At 36.3% G+C, this 20,016-nt stretch overlaps 1 long non-coding RNA gene across 1 annotated transcript in view; it reads right to left on the bottom strand.

Annotated features, from left to right (window-relative positions):
• LOC129922357 (uncharacterized) overlaps positions 1-17,673 on the bottom strand; it is a 35,201-nt gene extending 17,528 nt beyond the window's left edge. Inside the window, exon 1 of the long non-coding RNA XR_008774368.1 lies at positions 17,209-17,673. This is a non-coding gene — a long non-coding RNA (uncharacterized LOC129922357). The remainder of the gene's footprint in view (positions 1-17,208) is intronic.
• Between the last annotated feature and the right edge of the window lie 2,343 nt (positions 17,674-20,016).

Below are 20,016 nucleotides of genomic sequence, written 5' to 3'. Positions count from 1 at the left end.
AGGTGCACAGTTTGCACAACCGTAATCCGACCCTGTATTTCTGTACTGCTATGTAATGTGAAACAGTAATCTAGGGCTAGGCCAGGCCTTAGAAAGGGTAGAGAGAAGTTTGAAATGATTATTATAAATGCCACACGTGTAATGTTTACTAGAATTTATATTTCTTACTGGCATATATTTTACTTGTTTGCTTCGGATGGGATAATATTAGAACGGTGATGCGAAAACTACAACCCGCGGGCAAAGTCCGGTCCGTGACGTGGTTGAATCCGGCCTCACGAGATTTCTACATACAATGGAGACTCCTTTGGACTCGATATCTTTTTTTTTTTGTTTTGTTGCGAGAATGAAGCACTCGGCAAGTGTCTGTGGGTGAAATTTAAATGTTCCGCTAGCACACACTGAAAACAAGCAAAACATTTTAAAACGTGTAGAAAGATTTTACCAGACAGACAGACAGACAGACGGGCAAAGGAAGTGGATATCAGCTTTGTAGACAAAAAGAAAATAAGAAATAAAAAGTTAGTAATTAATAATTTTGAATCAATCTAACGATAATTTTGAGTCAATGTAATGATAATTTTGAATAATCTAACGCGGTCAAATAAAAAAAAAAATATAAATGAAAACAAGGTTACAAAGACAGTTTGTGTGGAAACACAAACTCAAAATCGGCCCCCGAAGTGGTCCACCCATGCAGGAAAAAAGGAAGGTTTCAATATTTTCAGAAGAATATTGGTATTAAATTCTATCAGAAGTGATCCACCCAGACAGGTAAAAAGGCAGGTTTTGATATTGTCAGAGGGTATATCATAATGAAATTCTATTAAAGGCAAATGACAGAGAAGAATGGAGAAAGAATGTCGACAGATCCTGTGTGGTGCCCCAAATGCCAGCAGACCAAGGAATAGTTGAAAGTGAATGTGAAGTTAGATGTGAACCTGGCCTAACTGAAGTCTTATAATGAGTCACTAATTGATCTATTTGTTTTGTAACGGGTCAATCTCTTATTCAAAGCCTGAAGAAAAAAACATTTCCGTAAAAAAATAAAATTCCTTTAGTTTTGTATTTAATGTGTGTCCAATTGAAATGGCAGTTCAAGCGATAATATGAAAAACTACTTATTAATTGTTGTTTTAAATTATGTCCAACTTATTTGTATAGTAAATAGATTATTTCTCTTTAAAAAAAATGTTAACTTTTTTTGGTAAATGTAGTAGTTAGTATGACAGAACTTACATAGCTTAGCAATACAATTGTGAAAAATAATATTTTAAAATAAAAAATCTGAAACCATTTGTATAAATGTGTTAAAAGAATGGTAGGTTTTGTTCTCTCTTACTAAGAAGCCTTCAGCGTTTGCTACTATTAATAGTGAATAGTTGCAAAAATGGTGAATTTTTTTATGAAAAAACTGCTTGCATATTTTATTTTAAAAATGATATTTTTCGCTTTCAAAAAAAAGAAAAAAGTAGAAGTTGCATCAGAACTTTGAATGATCTAAAATCTAAAATATCATGATGTCCGATTTGTATTTTCTTTTCTACTTTCTGAGATCTAAGCGGAACGGAACGGCGGACGGACAGACAGGCCACATAAAACTAATAGCGTCTTTTCCCCTTTCGGATCCACTAAAAAAAGTCAATTATTATGAATAGTTCAGATGGAATATTTTATTTTGACATAATCTGCGACCAAAATAAAATAAAAAAGAAAAACAACATGTTTTGATGGAAGCAAGAAGAAGCCGTTAACAAAGGCTTTCATACACTTCCCTCCAATATCAGTTTAGCGTCCTGTTAAGATAACAGACGTCCGTCAGGATTTTGATACAATTCATTGAAATGTCGGGTTTTATTTATGTGCTATTATGAGCCTATTTGTAAGCCAAAGTTAACTCAACTTGAAGATTGACGAAATGATACCAATTTATAGTCACTGTCCACATATCGCTAGTAACCAGAAATGTGTGGCATAGGTCCGAACTATGTAGTCTGATGGGCCGAATAACGTGCTCAAAATTTTTGCCAGACAAACCGAGTGGGTTGACATAAAAGTAGTAAAAAAAAATTAACTAACGTTGACCACCAGGCGTATTTAAAAACATTCTTACAAGGACTTTACTTTCCCCCTTTCAACTTTGAATGAGCTCTGGACATCAAAGTGCTGACACACAGCTAAGCTTATGGCCAGGGGCCGCCCCTGAGACAGCCGCTATAGATTTAGATCTTTGGTTAGACAGTTAGACCGTAGTTGTACAGCTAATGGACTATCCATGTCATCACGCGATTGTCATTGGCACCTCGAGCTCTAGCCCACGCAGACTTCTTGTCACAAAGGTAAACATTGTGATATGAGAAGCGTCGTTATAGCTTATTGATAATCAACCACTGGTGATGCATCCACGTCTGACGTCCTATTTCTAAACCGACTGTTTTTAATTTAATTATAATTTTAGCTGGAGAAGGCTTAAAGACGGTATCTTTTTTTTTTTTCATCTAGCAGGACTTTAGGGTGAGAATGTATACACAGATGTATATCTTTGATGTAATCTAGAAACAAGATAAATTCAGTTCATGACTAGTGTTAATTTAGTTTCCGTTTCTTTCATCAGTTCGTGGTCTGAACTGTATACTGGGATTGTTTTTTGGGTTCCCCTTTCAGACCATGCGATTTATAAGCCAGATGATGTGGCCCTCGGTTAACGAGGTTGTCATGTGGCCAGCACAACGACCAACCGCTTTTACTTTTTCCAAACTAATGTCTGGGAGATTAGAGCTTGGTGGATTCAGAAGCGCCCGAAGATCCAGAAATTAAAAAGCTCCAGACGTCTTCAGGATATGAACCCGGGACTATCGGTTCGGAAGCCAAGCGCTTTACGCTCCGCGGGTATATTGGATAGATGGCATTGTTTTCTCTTTTTAATACTTTTAAAAATAGTGTCTGCATTTCTGAAGTGAATTTCTATGAAGGAAAATATTTATTTCTTTATATTTTAGATCAAAATTGACAGAGAAAGGGAAAAAGACAAAGAGGAAGAGAAAGAAAATTTCCCTTTCAGTAGTGATAGATATAAGAGTAAATCGTTTCTAGATATTTTTGCTCTAAGTTTCAGACTAAAGTAATACAGGACATTGTATTAAAATATTCTGAAAAAGAAACTTCTGGATGTGATCTGAGAAAATAACCTTTGAATGTAACCTCCGAAAATGATCCGATTATGTTTTATATAACGCTATATTAAGAGAGATTTTTTTGTAGTTCTTCTTAGACGTGTACACTCTCTGGAGAGGGCAAACTTTTAGTTCTATTCAATTTGTGGGCGTAATCTTAGACTAATCACAATTTGTATCACATCCACTTCGTGCAATCTGTATTGAGGAATATTTCAGGAATATATCAAAACTTTTTTGTGTCAAGTTCGTTGAGGCCAACTCAGCGATTTATCGAAACCTGTACACACAACATTTTTTAAATTTAAATGTAAAGTAGAATAAAATTATTTCGCAAAATAATTTTGTTTCATTTTGTTTCATCCTTTTCACTGAAAAGAATATAGCCGCCATTCGTTTTATGTGGTCCCACCGTCTCTTAGTTATAGATAGCATAAACGAAGAAAATTATTGAAAATTCGATTTCTTGATATTTTAGATGTAGATCTGCCTTTAAAATGCCAGAGTGAAACACTTCAGCCCATTCTGATTTTTTAATAATCGTGTTTGCATCCAATTCATCAAAAATAATTCAGATCTGACCAAGTGCTCGGCTCCTCTCTACTAAGGGTAGAACAGAAAGATTTCTAGAAACTCATTTGTTCCACGTTCATTCAGTGTGTTCCAATGTAATGTCTCATCACCAAGATGTACAAAATAGTCCATTGAACGCTGGTTGTGCGTGTGTGTGTGCGCGAGTTATGCTTTTTTTATGGTGTCCGTGTATGCAATAAATATAACCATTGTTATACAAGTAATGAAGAGATGGACAATTGTACTTAATTGTCCAATTGTTTAGACCAAGACAATAATCTATTGTTATCTCTTGTCAGGGCCGGTCCTAGCTATTGCGGGACCCTATGCGAAACGGATTGCGGGGGGCCTATTCTGGGTAGGGATAAAGATAATAGGTGCAAATTATCTGAGAGATACCCATATAATCTGCTCGTTGTGACTTATTTTGTCTGGAGTACAATTCAATATCGCTGCATTCTTGATGTCTCGAAGGATAGAATTCACAACAACATCAGCTACTACAGTAATGAGTTCGTTTTGAATCTTCTTTCTAAGGTAACGATCATGAATTTCTGCATTGGTAACACGTCGAAGTTGTTCCCCCATTACTGGATCAAACTTTGAGAGTTATTCTACTAGACCAGGAAATTCCCATTACTTGGCTCTTTAAGTCTTTCAATGGTCCCTCTGAAAGATAAATTGCGCTTCGCTAGAAATCGTACAATTGCAACTATTCCAACGTTTAGTTTCAGAATAAAGCATCTCCTGGTGAGCTTTGTCAATGCCTGTTTTTTTTTTTACTAAGTCTTGCTCCAGCTAGACAGCAACTGGTCATGGCGTCTAAATGCATTTGCGATTTTTCATGCTCTGCTAGCCTTGTGGTACAGCTTAGCCACTGGTCAAACCCTTCATTTAAAAAGGAACTTTTTTGTTTTTCCAGGAGACGACAGTAGAAACAATAGATCTTGTCTGCTGACACAGAATATATCAGCCAAGGACGCAAAACACTTTCACCATTACTCAGGTTTGATTTGCAATGCACTTAAGAGAAATGTCTACCATCCTTGTTTTTCGGAAAATTCTCCAAAGTAATCTCAGGTGGACCTTATTGTAATAAATAGTCAATACAAGATCTTTCCATTTTTTCTAGACACATGGCAGGATAATCCAGATTTCCCAATGAATTGACCACATTTAGCTCATTATCTATAACTACATGTTGATCAGTTATCACATTATTGCTTTCATTTCTTACGACATGTTGATCAGTTGTTAGTGTTATATCATTTTCTTCTTCTCTTACGACATTCACCACTGCAGTTTTTGCATTCTTCATAGAATCTGTTTCAGCTGTTTTACTAGAAGTGTTTATGTTCTTATTTTCGGGTTTTGATCGTTTTAAAAACGTATTCTTGTTCTATTGGAACTTTCGTTTCGGTTAAAATTCGCACTATTATTATATTTTTATTTAAATATGAAAGCTGACAATTTTCTTTTAATTCGCGTAAGATTTGTGTTTTCCATATAACAATTTTGTCTAATTTTCAGGAGATTTTAAAAATAATTTCCACGACTTATTCGAATATTTTGCATCATTATGCAATTACAGATACAGATATACTTAGCGCGGGGCCTATGAAAGCGCGGGGCCAACTGCGGCCGCATAGGTTGCAGTGGCTTAAGACCGGCCCTGTCTCTTGTTATGAAATACGAAAACCCACAGGATAATAAGTGAAAAGAATTATCTATAATGTCAAGGTTTTTATTGTGAACAGGTGAGTAGTTATGTTTGACTTGAGTACTGAGTTGAGTGGTTTGACTGAGTTGTTAATACCTCCAGTGCTAGTAGGTGAAGATTAATAAGCTTCAGCGATCAGATCATGGAGTGCAAGGTTTTAGTGAAACAAATGATTGGATTTAGTCCAAAAGGTTGAGGGAATTAGCCAGACTATAGACCTACACTTTTATCTAGAGCTTATGCTTCACAATAAAATGGTGAAATGTTTGTTCCATTTGGGAATAAGGCGGTGGCTGGGTGGTGAAGCGCTTGGCTTACGAACCTGAGATCCTGGAAGACTGGGGTTTCAATTTTGAGATTTTTATGTCACCCAACTCTAATGAGTACCTGACTTTAGTTGCGGAAAGTAAAGGCGGTTGGTTGTTGTGCTGGCCACATGACACCCTGCTGTATAGATCGCAAGGTCTGAAAAGGGAACTTGAAAATTTCTTTTAAACGTGAATGACTAGTAATTGTGTATACATTGCATATTGTTTTGTATATAATGCATATGTGGATTGTTGAAAATGCAATGTCGCCTTGTGATTACATATGCCCAACCTGTAACCGCAGCTGTGTATCAAGGATTGGCCTTCTACTCACCCAAGACGTTGCAAAGAGAAAAGATCGTCTCTATAGGCGTAAAATGCCACAGATGATGTGCATATCAGTACATGTGTGATGTAGGTCTCACATATTTATAATAATATATACACTAGCCAAATATTACCAGCGACACGCTGGCCTTAGTTTGTGTATCAGTGATCTGTTGCATTTGATTTATATCAAACCTGTCGAGATATTCCTTTATCACTCTTCTATTTACCTACGGAAATGAAAGTGGACTGTCAAAATAGGTGTACCCGTTTAACTGACGTCTTAGAAACTATTGGAATCATTCACGTCTGACAGTGAAAGTTACATTTAGGTATTCGAGAGTGCTAGCCTTCAACAACCAATCAAAAGAGACGAAACATTTAGGTATTCGAGAGTGCTAGCCTTCAACAACCAATCAAAAGAGACGAAACATTTAGGTATTCGAGAGTGCTAGCCTTCAACAACCAATCAAAAGAGACGAAACATTTAGGAATTCGAGAGTGCTAGCCTTCAACAACCAATCAAAAGAGACGAAACATTCTATGAAGGTGATAGATGAAAGAAAACGTGTAAATTGGTAGGACTAAAAAGTATTGTAGTTAAATGAATAAAAGATTCATATAATAAACAATGGAACTCCTAGTGATTTAAAAATAGGGCAAAATATATACCAGAAATGGTTTGTCCTACCAGTCTTGAGATCCTGTAATAAATTATACGAACGTGAATTCAATCGCCATGTTTATCAGATTTTAGGAACGCTACACAGGTCAACTTAAACCAATCTTTGTAACAATAACAGCATTGGGCTATAGTAAAAAAAAAAGCAATTTTACATTCTTCCAATAAGTTTCCAATGTGATGCCAAACTTCACATCTGAATGAGAATTGATCACTGACCCGAATAAAGAAAAGAGCCGCCAGTTCTTCACGCTTTCCAAGGACGGCATTTAAGAAGGCTAAGTGGTATGAGCCCCTTCACACACGCACACACAAACACACACACACACACATGTAAAGAAACATTTTCTGAAACACTTAAAGACGAGATTGCACACAAAAAAAAGCCTGCGTTATACTATCGAAAACTTGTTTTACATCAATGATTCCCTATTTAAAAAAAAAAACGAAAATAAGGGCAGTGGACATTCTGATGCGATAAACAAAAGATTCAAATGTTCTTTACTCACAAATTAAAATGCATATACTAAAGGAAAAAAAGCATTTCGTTTGTTTGAGACGTGGGCACGTGTTTACAACAGAGAACAATAGGCAACCGAATGATCTTGAAGTTTGAACAATTTCTGTTCAATGTTAACCTTACTGAGAACATGAAACTTAACGTTTTGTCTGATGTGCTTATGGCAATGTGCTTATGGCAATGTGCTTATGGCAATGTGCTTATGGCAATGTGCTTAAGGCAATGTGCTTATGGCAATGTGTTTATGGCAATGTAATCTTCTACTGATAAAAAAAAAAAAGAAAAATTGAAAAAAAAAAAAAAAATGGGCAGAACAGTGAGGTTTGAGAAGTCAGTGATTTCGTTACAGTATCAAATACGTGTTAAAAATCTGGTAGGTGTAGTCTCAATTTTTTTCTCAGAAGCAGACTTTTAATACAAGATACAAAACATAGCTGTACAAAATTGTGTTAATTATAAACTGATATTGGTTACTGGCTGCAAGATTGATAAAATTGTCTTTATAAGTCAATGACAGCAAGATTGATAAAAATGTTTTAGGTAAGGCAATGAAAGCATTATTGATATAACTTACTTTAGATAAGTCAATGAACTTGCATTAGATAAGTCAATGACAGCAAGATAGATGTTTTTTAAATGTCTTAAATATGACAATGGCTGTTATGAAACAATTGGAAATAGTGAGAAAAAATAGAACTAGCACTTTTAAGTTCAAGACAATCACGTAAATATCATCGCATCGTTTATTATATTGGTACTTAATCCATTCATATGCACTTTATAATATTTAGTTGTGTGATACAGTATTTTCATTCATTACGCTCTGTATCGATAGAGAAGACCCATTTTTTTGGTCATCTACTACGGCCTACTTAGCAGACAAAAAAAATTAATATTTTCTTACAAAGGTATTTACAGTTGAGTTTCTCTCTCAGGAATATCAGAAGCCTTCACTCAAATAACGAATGCCCTTATTGTCAATTTGATAGGCATCGCAATGGAAAGTAGAATATATATATCAGTTTTGTGGACCTGAAGTGAAAGAACAAAATAATTACCCACGTCACGTGTCTTGGGAGATGAAATGATGATAATAGGAGGGAATGATGGGACGCCCCTGTCGTGGCGAGAGTCTGATGGGGTGCGACAGGTGTAGTCACACCTTGTTTAGCCCATGTAATGCCAGTGGCATTGTGGCGACATGCGAGGCAAGATAATTAACGACAAGATGAATTAACACGTTTAGGTAACAACGGGAAGAGAAGTCTCAACCAGTTCAAGCAATTTTACTGATCGTTACAACTGTACAGGTATGAAGTGGTTTGACATTAAATGTCATGTGAAAATCAAGTAACTTAAAAACTTACATTTCTTGCTATTATTGTCATGAGGATTTAGTATTTACATCAGTGGCGTAGCTAGGAATTGGCCAACATTAGGATGCCCGGGGACGCTTCACCTCTTTGGGGACCCCTGCGTTTTGCGTAATATTTAATATTTAATGTAAAAAAACAAAAAACACTCATTTGCCCCCCCCCCCCCTTTTTCAGGTGGAGGCCCGTGGGAATATTAATTCTCCCCCTCCTTCCCCATACCCTAGTTACGCCTCTGCTTTACATTCTTTTTTTTTTTTGTTCTTTTTTTGTTGTTGATATATTTAGATGGTTATTAGGTTTTCGATTCAGTGTATATCAGATGATAATGAAGCCGACTAAACTTTGTAAGTCTGTCTCTTTTGGTGAGATTCTTTAGATGAAAACTAATTAGTACTTGACCTGCTCTAGTTCAGGATTTGGAGTTAGAACACTATATAGCAAACGATACGAAACTGGAAGACGATCTTTTTTAAAAAAAGTCTTTAAAAGCCTCCTTTCATTCTATGCGTTCACATCTCTTCTCACTCTCTCACTCTCCTCTTCTTTTCGTACTCGCTTCTCTTTCTCACTCCTCGCTCATTGTCTCCCTCTTTTTTTTAACTCCGCTTTGACTCTCCTCTTTCTCTCTCGCCGACCTATCCCTTTCAGCCTCTCAATTTCCTCCCATTCTCGTTTTATCACTCTCTCTCCAATCCTTACTTCTTCCTCCTCTTATTTTACTTTCTCTCTCACTCTCTGCTCACTTACTCCTTCTCCTCTTTTTGAAACAAAGTAATAACTACCTCGGTACCGCATTCCCCACGCTTCTCTGGTCACCCCGTGACCCCCGGTGGTGAGACCTTGCTCTCACTCTATATATAGATCAATATCCAGTGACCCGATAACCTTTAACGCAGTAGTCAAATGTAAAACAGTTGCACATGACTTAAGAAGAAAGAGATTTCCCCACCACTGATACAGACGAATAAAGATGCGCACATTTATTCATTTCAAAACAAACCTATGTAGTGCTGAAATGTTATCAGAAGATAACATTAATAGAAACATTTTTTTAAATTTGTATTTTGGAGAATTTCGTGGTTAAAGAGGGTGTCATGAGGGCATCACAACGAACAGCCGCCTTTACTTTTCCAAAACTTGTGTCAGGTACCCATTATAGCTGGGCGAACTCAGAGGAACCCAAAGATCCCAGAAATAAAAAAATCCCAGTCTTCACCAGGATTCGAACCCCGGAATCTCGGCGCTTTACCACTCAGCCACCGCGCCTCCCTAATTCTAAATTTTTGTGGTTCAAATAAGGAATGGTAAGAAACATATTATAATAATAAATAATTATAATGATTATAAGCTTTGAGTCAGAAGATTGACGAGAAATACTGTAATTGACCTGGTTATGCAAATCTAGCTCTGACCTACATCTTATGCTGTTTCAGATGCACAGAAAGTCGTAGTGTGAAGAATCAGGAAAGAGTAGGTTGAACATTTCTGATTCATAAATCTTTGTTTTCCTAAGAACTATTTTATTTATCAATTACTTGGTTTCAGGCTTATAATGAACAATTTTAAAACATTGTTACAGGGAAAGGGAACATTTAGACTGGAATTTCGAAGACACAGAAATAGTGCATCTAATAACAAGGGAGATTTGTTTCATTCCAGTCCAATAAAACAATAGGTTTCAAGTCAGTCGCTAGCACAGATTGTAACAAGAAGGGCTGGAACAATAAGTGGACCAAGATAGCCTTGCAATGGATAGGACAACGGAATGAACCCACAAATTACATTTTTGAAACAAGAATATATAATATCATGGGCGTAGCCAGGGGGGGGTTTTGGGGTTCAAACCCCCCCCCGAAATGAAATCCCCCCCCCCTCGGGGGGGGGGTGGGAGACGGACTTTAGTGACTGATTTTTTGCTTTGATTTTCTTTATTTTACGTGAGATTTTAATACTAAACCATCACTTGCTCCAGCGGAGCCAAAGGGGTTTTGAGTTTAAAACCCCTACCATGGGGTTTTGAGTTTGAAACCCCCTACCACGGGGGGGGGGGGGAAACGCACTTTAGTGACATGTTTTTTTGCTTTGATTTTGTTAATTTTAGGTGAGATTTTAATACTAAACCATCACTTGCCCCAGCACAGCTAAAGGGGTTTTGAGTTTAAAACCCCTACCAGGGGGTTTTGAGTTTAAAACCCCTAACATGGGGGTTTTGAGTTTAAAGCCCCCTACCAGGGGTTTTTGTAGTTAAATCCCCCTCTTCTATAAAACAAAACACACAAAAAATGCAAACGATAATCCCCAAATTCCAAGTGCACAGTTAAGGAAGATTTTGATTTAAAAAACCCCTCCAAAATTTACGATAGACCCCATCTTCAATATGAAAAAAAAGCAAATTATGCACTCAAAATATTATGAGCGTAGCTAAATGGGTTTTGACTCAGTTTTAAGTTTAAACTCCCCTCCAGTGGAGTTTGAAGCAAAAAATACATCTTCAATACAAAAAAAAAGCAAATTACACACTCTTAAATCTAAGAGCGTAGCCATATTGGTTTTGAGTTTAAACCCCCCGCCAGCGGGGTTTGAAGTTAAAAAATACATCTTCAATGTAAAAAAAAAAAAGCAATTACCCACTAAAATGCTATGAGCGTTGCTAAAAGGGGTTTTGAGTTTATATCCCCCTTCACAAGGGTTTGATGCTAAAAAATAGCTCTTCAATAAAAAAAAAACCGCAAATTACACACTAAAATTATTTGAGCGTAGCCAAGCGAATAGGGGGTTTTGAGTTTAAACTCCTTTCCTCCAGATGGTTTTAAGTTTTAAAATCCCCCTACAGATCGTTTTGAGGTGGAAAACCTCTATCTTCAATATTACTCTAAAGCAAACTACAGTTACCAAATTCTATGATCGTAGCTAAATGGGGTTTTGAATTTAAAAAACAACAACAAAGTCCTGAGATTTTTAGTTTAAAACCTCTAACAGATGATTTTGACGATAAAACTTCTCTTTTCGATATAAAATCTAAAGCAAACTACAGTCACTTAATTCCAAGAGCGTATTCAAGAGAGGTTACACATTTTTACCAGTGGCTGGGCTCCATTAATAATGTGCAGTGAATAGTCATCTGCCGAAATTGAAAAACACTAAATGTGGCTCAACAAAGTTGACTAAGAGAGGTTTTAGGAGTTAGTTATTGAGATCGGGTCTAAATCAAGGAAATCCTATGACGAACTGGAGTCGAACCCTTAGTAAAATTGTGACAGAGCGTTGCATGAGGTTTGCGGGACATGTTCTCCGACTAAATAAATTACGCATAATAAGAGTTGCGATGACATCCTAGTACAACTTGGCGCCACTCATTCATGGAGGTCCTCGGAGTAGGTGGGAAGAGGCTTCAGAAATTACCAGTGACAGATTTTTGTGGAAACAGCTTGACGGCTATTGCGCCGAACGGCGCTGCAGGGTCTTAGTCAGTAAAAATAGCACATTAGGTTTTTGAAATAAGACTTTTTAATAGCAGGAAAATGCACTGTAGATACCTCAGAATATGCATTTTGTTGGCATTCTATGCCAGAAATAGTGCTTGGCGGCGGGGCTCCGCCCCGCGCTAGGGTGAGCTCCTAGAGCTCCCCCGAGTCAGAAACCCCATTGACAACGAAAAACATGCTGATTGACACCTGTAACCCCTGCTACAAAAATTCTCTACTCTAAACTATATCCAACAGATGCAGGTATACATTAACGATATTTGAAACGTGTTTGTTTTTTTTAATTAGATGTTTTCATGTAAAGGGCAAATAAGAGAGAATGAGAGAGAGGGGGGTAGAGAGAGGTATGGAGAAAGGGGATTTGATAAGAGTGAAAGGAGAGAGGACGAGGGAGAGAGATTAAGAAAGAAGGAGAAAGAGAAAGGGAAAGAGAAGGGATAGTGAAGGGAAGAGAGAGAGATAGAGGGGGAGAAGAGAGTGAGAGAAAAAGGCGAGAGAGTGCTTGAGAGAGAGAGAAAGTAAATAGATTGAGGAATAAGTGGTACAAGAAAGTCAATAGAAATAGAAAAAAACAGATAGATAAATAAGAGAAAGTAAGGAGAAAGAGTGGAGAAAGACTAAAAGAAGAGAAAGAAATGACAGACGTGTTTACGTGTAAAGACAAAGTAGACAACGATTGACCTGAAGGTTAACTCACTACCTGGATTTCTCCCATCCATTCGAACGAGTCCCTCTGCTGTTAATAGAATGACCTCAGAAACCCCGGAAATTAAGACTGGTATTTATCACTCCTGTGCACTCTACTCACACGAATCACGACTTTCTTGACTCACTCTCAGACTGTGTGTATGTGTGTGCTTGTATGAACGCTTGAGTGTTTCTCAACCCTTTGTCTGGGACCCCTTCAGATGGATAAAAGGTACGTCAACGCCATTCTCGGGGAACAGTCTAAGCTAAAGAATTCTTGCCTTCTGAGCTGTTGAACTGCATTCTACTGGCACATGTCATCACTAGTACAAGACTAATAAAGTAAAATAAAGAAGGTGGAGGGAATGACTGGAGGGGGGGGGGGCGAGAGACGTCTATGCTTGATCACAAGCTGCTAATTATATCTTATTACGAATAACAAACTGGGGGCGCTGTGGCAGAGTGGTAACGCGCTTGGCTTTCGAACCTCGGGTCCTGGGTTGAATCTCGGTAAAGACTGGGATCATCATCTGCCAAATAGATCGCAAGGTCCGAAAGGGGAGCTATACTTTTTATTTAATGAATTACAAGCTAACAATAAGGACGATTCTACCACTATACACTGTGTAGATATTGTCAAAATGTGATGTACCAAAGTCCTGCTTGTCACATGACTGACTGCCGACGGCGTAAATTTAGCAGATTTTTGGACATGTTATACAGAAATAATTATAAACTGATCATTTCTTTGCCACCTTGATACTAAATAATAACTGTTCAAAGGGTTTTAGAATGATGAGCAAATGATTATGCTTTGACAAAGTTCACCACCAAATCTTGCTTAAAAAAAATAAATATTTGGTCTATTACAACAGTAGATTTGGGATTACTTTATTGAGAGAAAACAAACTGTACAACAAGTGAAATAATTAAATGCTTTTTAACGAGTAAAATAAAAAAAAAATACAATTTTAAAAAGAACATTTTTAATAAGTGAAATTGTTTCCTATAGAATCAATCCTGCGATTCATTTTTAATAGACCTGGACAAGCAATTTGAAATATTTCTTTGTATAGTTTTTGTTTAACGCAAAGTTCATGTTTATAGCATGTTCAGTGTGCTATTGTCCAGTCACTTTTGTTGACCAGTGCGTTGGGGGGGGGAGGTAGGGGTTATCTGGAAGAAGGTTTTGTGCCGCCTTTTCAAACGCGAAGTCTAACTTTGAACTTGAGTCTATTTGATGGGAGGCTGACGTGTTTACCACTGAGCTATTCAAGCACTTATAAAAATAGAAGGTTTTACAGTTTGTTTAACATTGTTAGAAAACGACCTAAGTCCCTACACAGCACTCATCTCATGAGTTCTTTAATAATTGGTTACTTTTTTTAATTGATTCTTTTATTGTCTTTGCCAATGTATAATTATGCAAAGTTTCAACTTGATCCGAGATTGGAAAATGGGAGAATTAACATTTACTGGATTTTTTAAAGACGGACGGATAGAATAAAAGACTTGATATAAGCTTGTTAAAATAATAATGAGTATGATATGCTCTATTGATTATTCTTCTTTGAAGGTACGTAGTAAATTTGAAGTATAGAAATAGCATTCAACTTATAATATATTTCACATAAGAAGAAACAGAACAAACTGCTGAGATTTCTTTGTGCTAAAAATATATCTTAGATTAAAAAACAACCATTTATGACAGTAGTTACCATACATTTTCAAAAGAGATAATAACTAATCAGAAAAAAGGCGTCCATTTGATGTATGAACGAGACTGCCAGACGAGACTTCCCTCCCTGGTGTGTTTAACAATACAGAGACAAAGTCAATCTAGTTTTCAACCGTTTTAATCTTTTTTTTTCTCCTTGGCTAGCCAGACATTTGTCATCTTTAGTTATAAATCAACAAACAGACGAACATCTTTAGTATATATATATAAATATATATATATGTTTATAAATCAACAAACAGACGAACATTGCAAAGCAGACTTTAAAGTCCACAGGGAATACGGTTCAAAGGTAGACCAAAGCAAAGATGGAGGAGATTGGTGGTCTGGAAATCTACGTCAGTGAGATCCTAGAGTGCCTACCGGAGGGGGGCACCAGGGTAATTGAGACGGCTTTAATATAAGTATTTAACGGTAGACCACAAACTCAATGATCTTGTTCTTTTTTTAAAGAAAATTTCTTTAATAATTACACCATGGGCTTATCCAGGATTTTTTTCGGTGGGGGGGGGGGGGGAATTTTTCTTCCCCCCACCCCCGCCAATATATATATATATATATATAAACTAAAAAATCTCTGGAGTTTTATTTTAACAAATTCAAGACCCCTTTAGCTACGTTCATGGAATTATGTGACTGTAGTTTGCTTTAGAATAGTATTGAAGAGAGAGGTTTTCAACCTCAAAGCTCTCTGTAGGGGGGTATTTTAAACTCAAAACCATCTGGAGGGGGTTTAAACTTTAAAAAAAGCCCTCTGATGGAGGGTGGTTTAAATTCAAAACCCCCATTGGCTTGGCTACGCTCATAGAAATTTTAGGGTGTAATTTGCTTTTTTTTAATATTGAAGAGGTATTTTATTAGCATCAAACCCCGCTGAAAGGGTGGGGGGGGGGTGTTCAACTCAAACTCCTTTGACTACGCTAATAGAATCTGGTGACGGATAAATGGATAGTCTTATATTGAAGAGGGGGTTTTATAGTTAATTTCGGATGGGGTTTTAAAATCAAAATTTTCATTAGCTATTGTCTTGGAATTTGGGTATTGTCGTTTGCATTATTTTTGTTTTGTTTTGTTTTATAGAAGAGGGGGATTTAACTGAAAACCCCCTGATAGAGGGTTTTAAACTCAAAACCCCATTGTCTGCGCTGGAGCAAGTGATGGTTTAGAATTAAAATCTTACCTAAAATAAACAAAAGCAAAGCAAAAAAGCAGTCACTAAATTCCGACCCCCCCCCCCCCATCATTTCGGGGGGTGGTTGAACCCAAAACCCCACCCCCAGCTACGTCCATGAATTACACATACTTGAGAGTATTAAGCAGGCTAAAGCTAAGATTTTATTTAATAATTTTGTTATATAGAATACATTAAACAAGCTAGAGCTTAGATTCTATTTAATTAGTCACTGTGCTGTAATTGATTAAGGAAGCTAAAGCTTAGATTTAAACTTAGAATTAATGCTTTTCTATAAGGCTGCATTCCACATGAATATTCTGTCTACTTTCGTTTTTTATGATCTGCTCTTGTCACGATCCAGTGTTATTTCTGCAAGTCCTTTTTAAGGAAGTAGTCCTAAAGAAGTTGGTTGGAAACTCCAGTGCGCAGCGTAGTGTGAAATCAAAATGGTTGAGAATAGTGTTGAATAAAGAAAACAAAAAATTAAGAACAAGCCAAATAAAGAAAAATAAATGAATAAGAATAACTTACATGAAACATGTACATGTTCAAACTCTCTTACTGTAATGTTTAAAGACACTGATCTCTCTCTCTCTCTTTCTCTCTCTCTCTCTCTCTGTGTATATATATATATGTATACATATATACATACATACATATAAACACTATAGAAGAAACAAAAAAGTAAAATATGTTGTCATTAAATAAAGCAACAAAGATCGATATTGTCCGACCCTGATAATTTTCAAGTAGGGCTTCACTTTCACTTTTGATATTTTATATATTATATTATGTTTTTATATGACATTTATGTTTCCATTTTGTCACAGCTGTAAACGTGAAACTACTTCATGTTGTATAATGTTGCCACAAAACGTATTAATAATAGATGAATGGTTTAGGGTTTATGAAGCCCAATGAAAACACCTAGCATCATAATACGGATATTGTTAAGTATAAAATATAATATTAAAGCTGATGTTTTTTTTAGATCGACCAAAAGACGGATAGACTGACAAACAGAAAGACAGACAGACAGACAGACATAGATAGATAGATAGATAGATAGATAGATAGATAGATAGATAGACAGATAGATAGATGATAGATGATAAATAGATAGATAGATAGATAGATAGACAGACAGACAGACAGACAGACAGATAGATAGATAGATAGATAGATAGATAGATAGATAAATAGATAGATAGATAGATAGATAGATAGATAGATAGATAGATAGATAGATAGATAGATAGATAGATAGATTGACAGACAGACAGATAGACAGACAGACAGACAGATAGATAGATAGATAGATAGATAGATAGATAGATAGATAAATAGATAGATAGATAGATAGATAGATAGATAGATAGATAGATAGATATTAGTCAAAAAAGGGAATCTAGACTATTGACACAGAGCTATATATAGGTACTCACCAAGGGGGAAAAGCCATCGAGCAGTACTCTCCTTCCGCTGTCCAGCCGTGGACATCGACTGGAAACACTGTCATTTTGGCTCCAAGTTAGTCCCTCCTTTGGTAGACGTTTAGTTTGGTTGTTGTTTCGGGGTAGGGGGAACGAGTGGGGGGGGATACAGACTGTGGTGGATGATACACCCAGTGTCTCTTAGTCCTTCTGCTGACCTGTCAACAAGTTCGACAATCGAGCTCTCCCTCACGTTTCATTGGCGGCTCCCAGTGAACATAAGTCACGTGCTTCTAATTCAGACAATCATTAGCTCCCTTTTGTTATTCCTTCCCCCTTTTATCCAGAATGTAGACATTTCCTGATAAAAATCACATATTGGACAAGACACATTTTATTTCTGTTATCGTCCACTATAGGCTACACACATATACTAGATATATAACCTGGAGATCACCATACACACAACAGTGTGGTGTCTTTATCGTCATTACACTTCTAGAATAAGCACACAGGAGTGATTAATTATAATAAGTTTAATGACCCCCCTTTAGAAAATGAAGACACATTTTATTGACTGCATGTTCTAAATAGAACGCATCCAAACACTGTTAAGTGTTGAACAAGAGAAATGCCTGCAGTGTTGAACAAGAGAAATGCCTGGCAGTGTTGAACAAGAGAAATGCCTGCAGTGTTGAACAAGAGAAATGCCTGCAGTGTTAACAATGAATTCAAAATGGAGATGTCAACAAGACCGCGAAAGTACTTGGTCACAGTTGACATAACATCAGCTCACCAAGTATGAAATGACGTTTGTCAATAAGATTGCTAAGTTGTAAATAATCTTGTTTTAAGTGATTCTCAAGATACATTTTTAAAATTTGCAATTTACCTCTTTGTTTTGTCTTCGAGTTTCAAATGCCGGCTAACATAATTTAAACAATAAAAAAACAGGAATATTGAAAAAGAAAAGAAAACTATAAGCAAAAATGTGTTGGTCATGTAAGGAAACCTACAGAATAGGAAGAATGGAAAATAATTTTAAATATACAATCTAAACAATATTAAAGACTCCATTTTGAAATAATAGACAATCTCGTCAATGTCAAGGTCGCTATATTGTCCTATCACTGTTGCCAACCAAACAGTAGAACATTGGCGACACCAGCGACAGAAGGTGTTAATTCAGTTCAAAAGTTGACCAACTAAATTGTCGTACACTATTTAAAACACATATTTTATTCTTTACACCCAGGAACACACACACACACAAAAGCTGACTATTTATTTTAGTTTTCCTAGAGGATGAAAATCTGCAATAGGATTACTACAGTACAACAAATAACTGAACTACAGGACACTAAATAACTGAACTGATCTACTGGTGCAAGTTGAATATTCGCACTTGCCTTGATTAGCGGATTGATTTTTTCAAACAAACTTTCACTAGAAGTTCCACATATTAAAATTAATGCTAAGAGTTCATCCATCGAGAGAATGCGCATTAGTAATGGGAGAACACTGCAAAATGGCGTAGAATCACTATTGTATGTCTCTCTCTCTCTCTCTCTCTCTCTCTCTCTCTCTTTGATACCTAAGCCCACTTTTCTAAGTTTTTTTACAACCCTGTATTCAAGCAGACAAAAATAATTGAATCGTTTCCGGGAGTAATCCCAAAGCTAATTTCACTCAATTGAGTTACTCGGTAAGTTCCTCGAAGTCTTGCGACTGGAGTAGCGAGAATCTCCGACATGACTAGAGTCGCCGATTATTTAATTATGCCACTCCTTAACAGAGCCTTTTTTTTTTCAATTGACGACTTTGACGTAATGAAAGTACTGAATATATCCCCCCCCCCTCCTTTTTCCCAACGAAGCAGTGGCGTACCAAGTGGTTGAGAGCAAACATACTCATTGCTAGCTCAAAATCTGTAAGTACCGAGAGATGTTAGTAAGTTTATGACTTCTACTAGCTTTCTTCTCTCAACTGATAGAACTTTCTTGACTTTTTGTGACTAAAATGGCCTTTGTGGAATATCTTTTACAGTCTTAATGCTCTCGCCTTAGTTATGATGCAGTGTCATGCAGAATACATTTAAATGTTCTTTGGAAAATATTTTTATTTTGTTTTGAAACGCTCAGTTCTATCTACCTATGTATCTATTATCTATTTATCTATGTATCTATCTATTTATGTATGTATGTATCTATCTATCTATCTTTAAGTTTGTCCGATATTTTTGTCCAACAGTCAGTCTGTCAGTCAGTCAGTCTATCTGTCAGTCAGCCAGTCAGTCTGTCTCGGTCTGTCTTTCTTTTTTGTAGCTTTATTTTTACTTTTTAAATTCAATTTTTCTAGATAACAGTTTACAATGAATTAACGTTTTTTTAAATATTTTTTAAAGAATAGTCTGAACAAAAATTAAATCCATACGAAGAATACACACATTTTGTTTTCACAAAAATATAATCATGAAAATGAAAAAAAAAAAAAAAAGGAAATTCATGCATACATACATTTAACGAAGTAGCTGCATTGATAGACAACCAAAGGAACATTTTCAAAGACTCGTACACTTTTACCTTATTCACAACTCATTCAACGTTCCTGCTGAAACTACAACAGTACACAGATGAACACAAAATAAACTTGAAGTAAAGAAATAACATTTTGGATTCAGAAAGTGTATTTTTTTATATACCTCTAAGTGAAGTTGGGAAAAAATCAATTTCTTTTTGGAAAATGGATAGGGTCTGTGTAATCGATACTTTTTTAATGACGGGAAACTCTTCTTGATTCAGTGCTTCTTTAGGAAACATG

Source organism: Biomphalaria glabrata, chromosome 13 (assembly GCF_947242115.1).
Source record: "Biomphalaria glabrata chromosome 13, xgBioGlab47.1, whole genome shotgun sequence".
NCBI classification, from domain to species: domain Eukaryota; kingdom Metazoa; phylum Mollusca; class Gastropoda; family Planorbidae; genus Biomphalaria; species Biomphalaria glabrata.
Note: the sequence above shows the minus strand (reverse complement) of the source record. Positions and strands in the feature narration are given on the sequence as shown.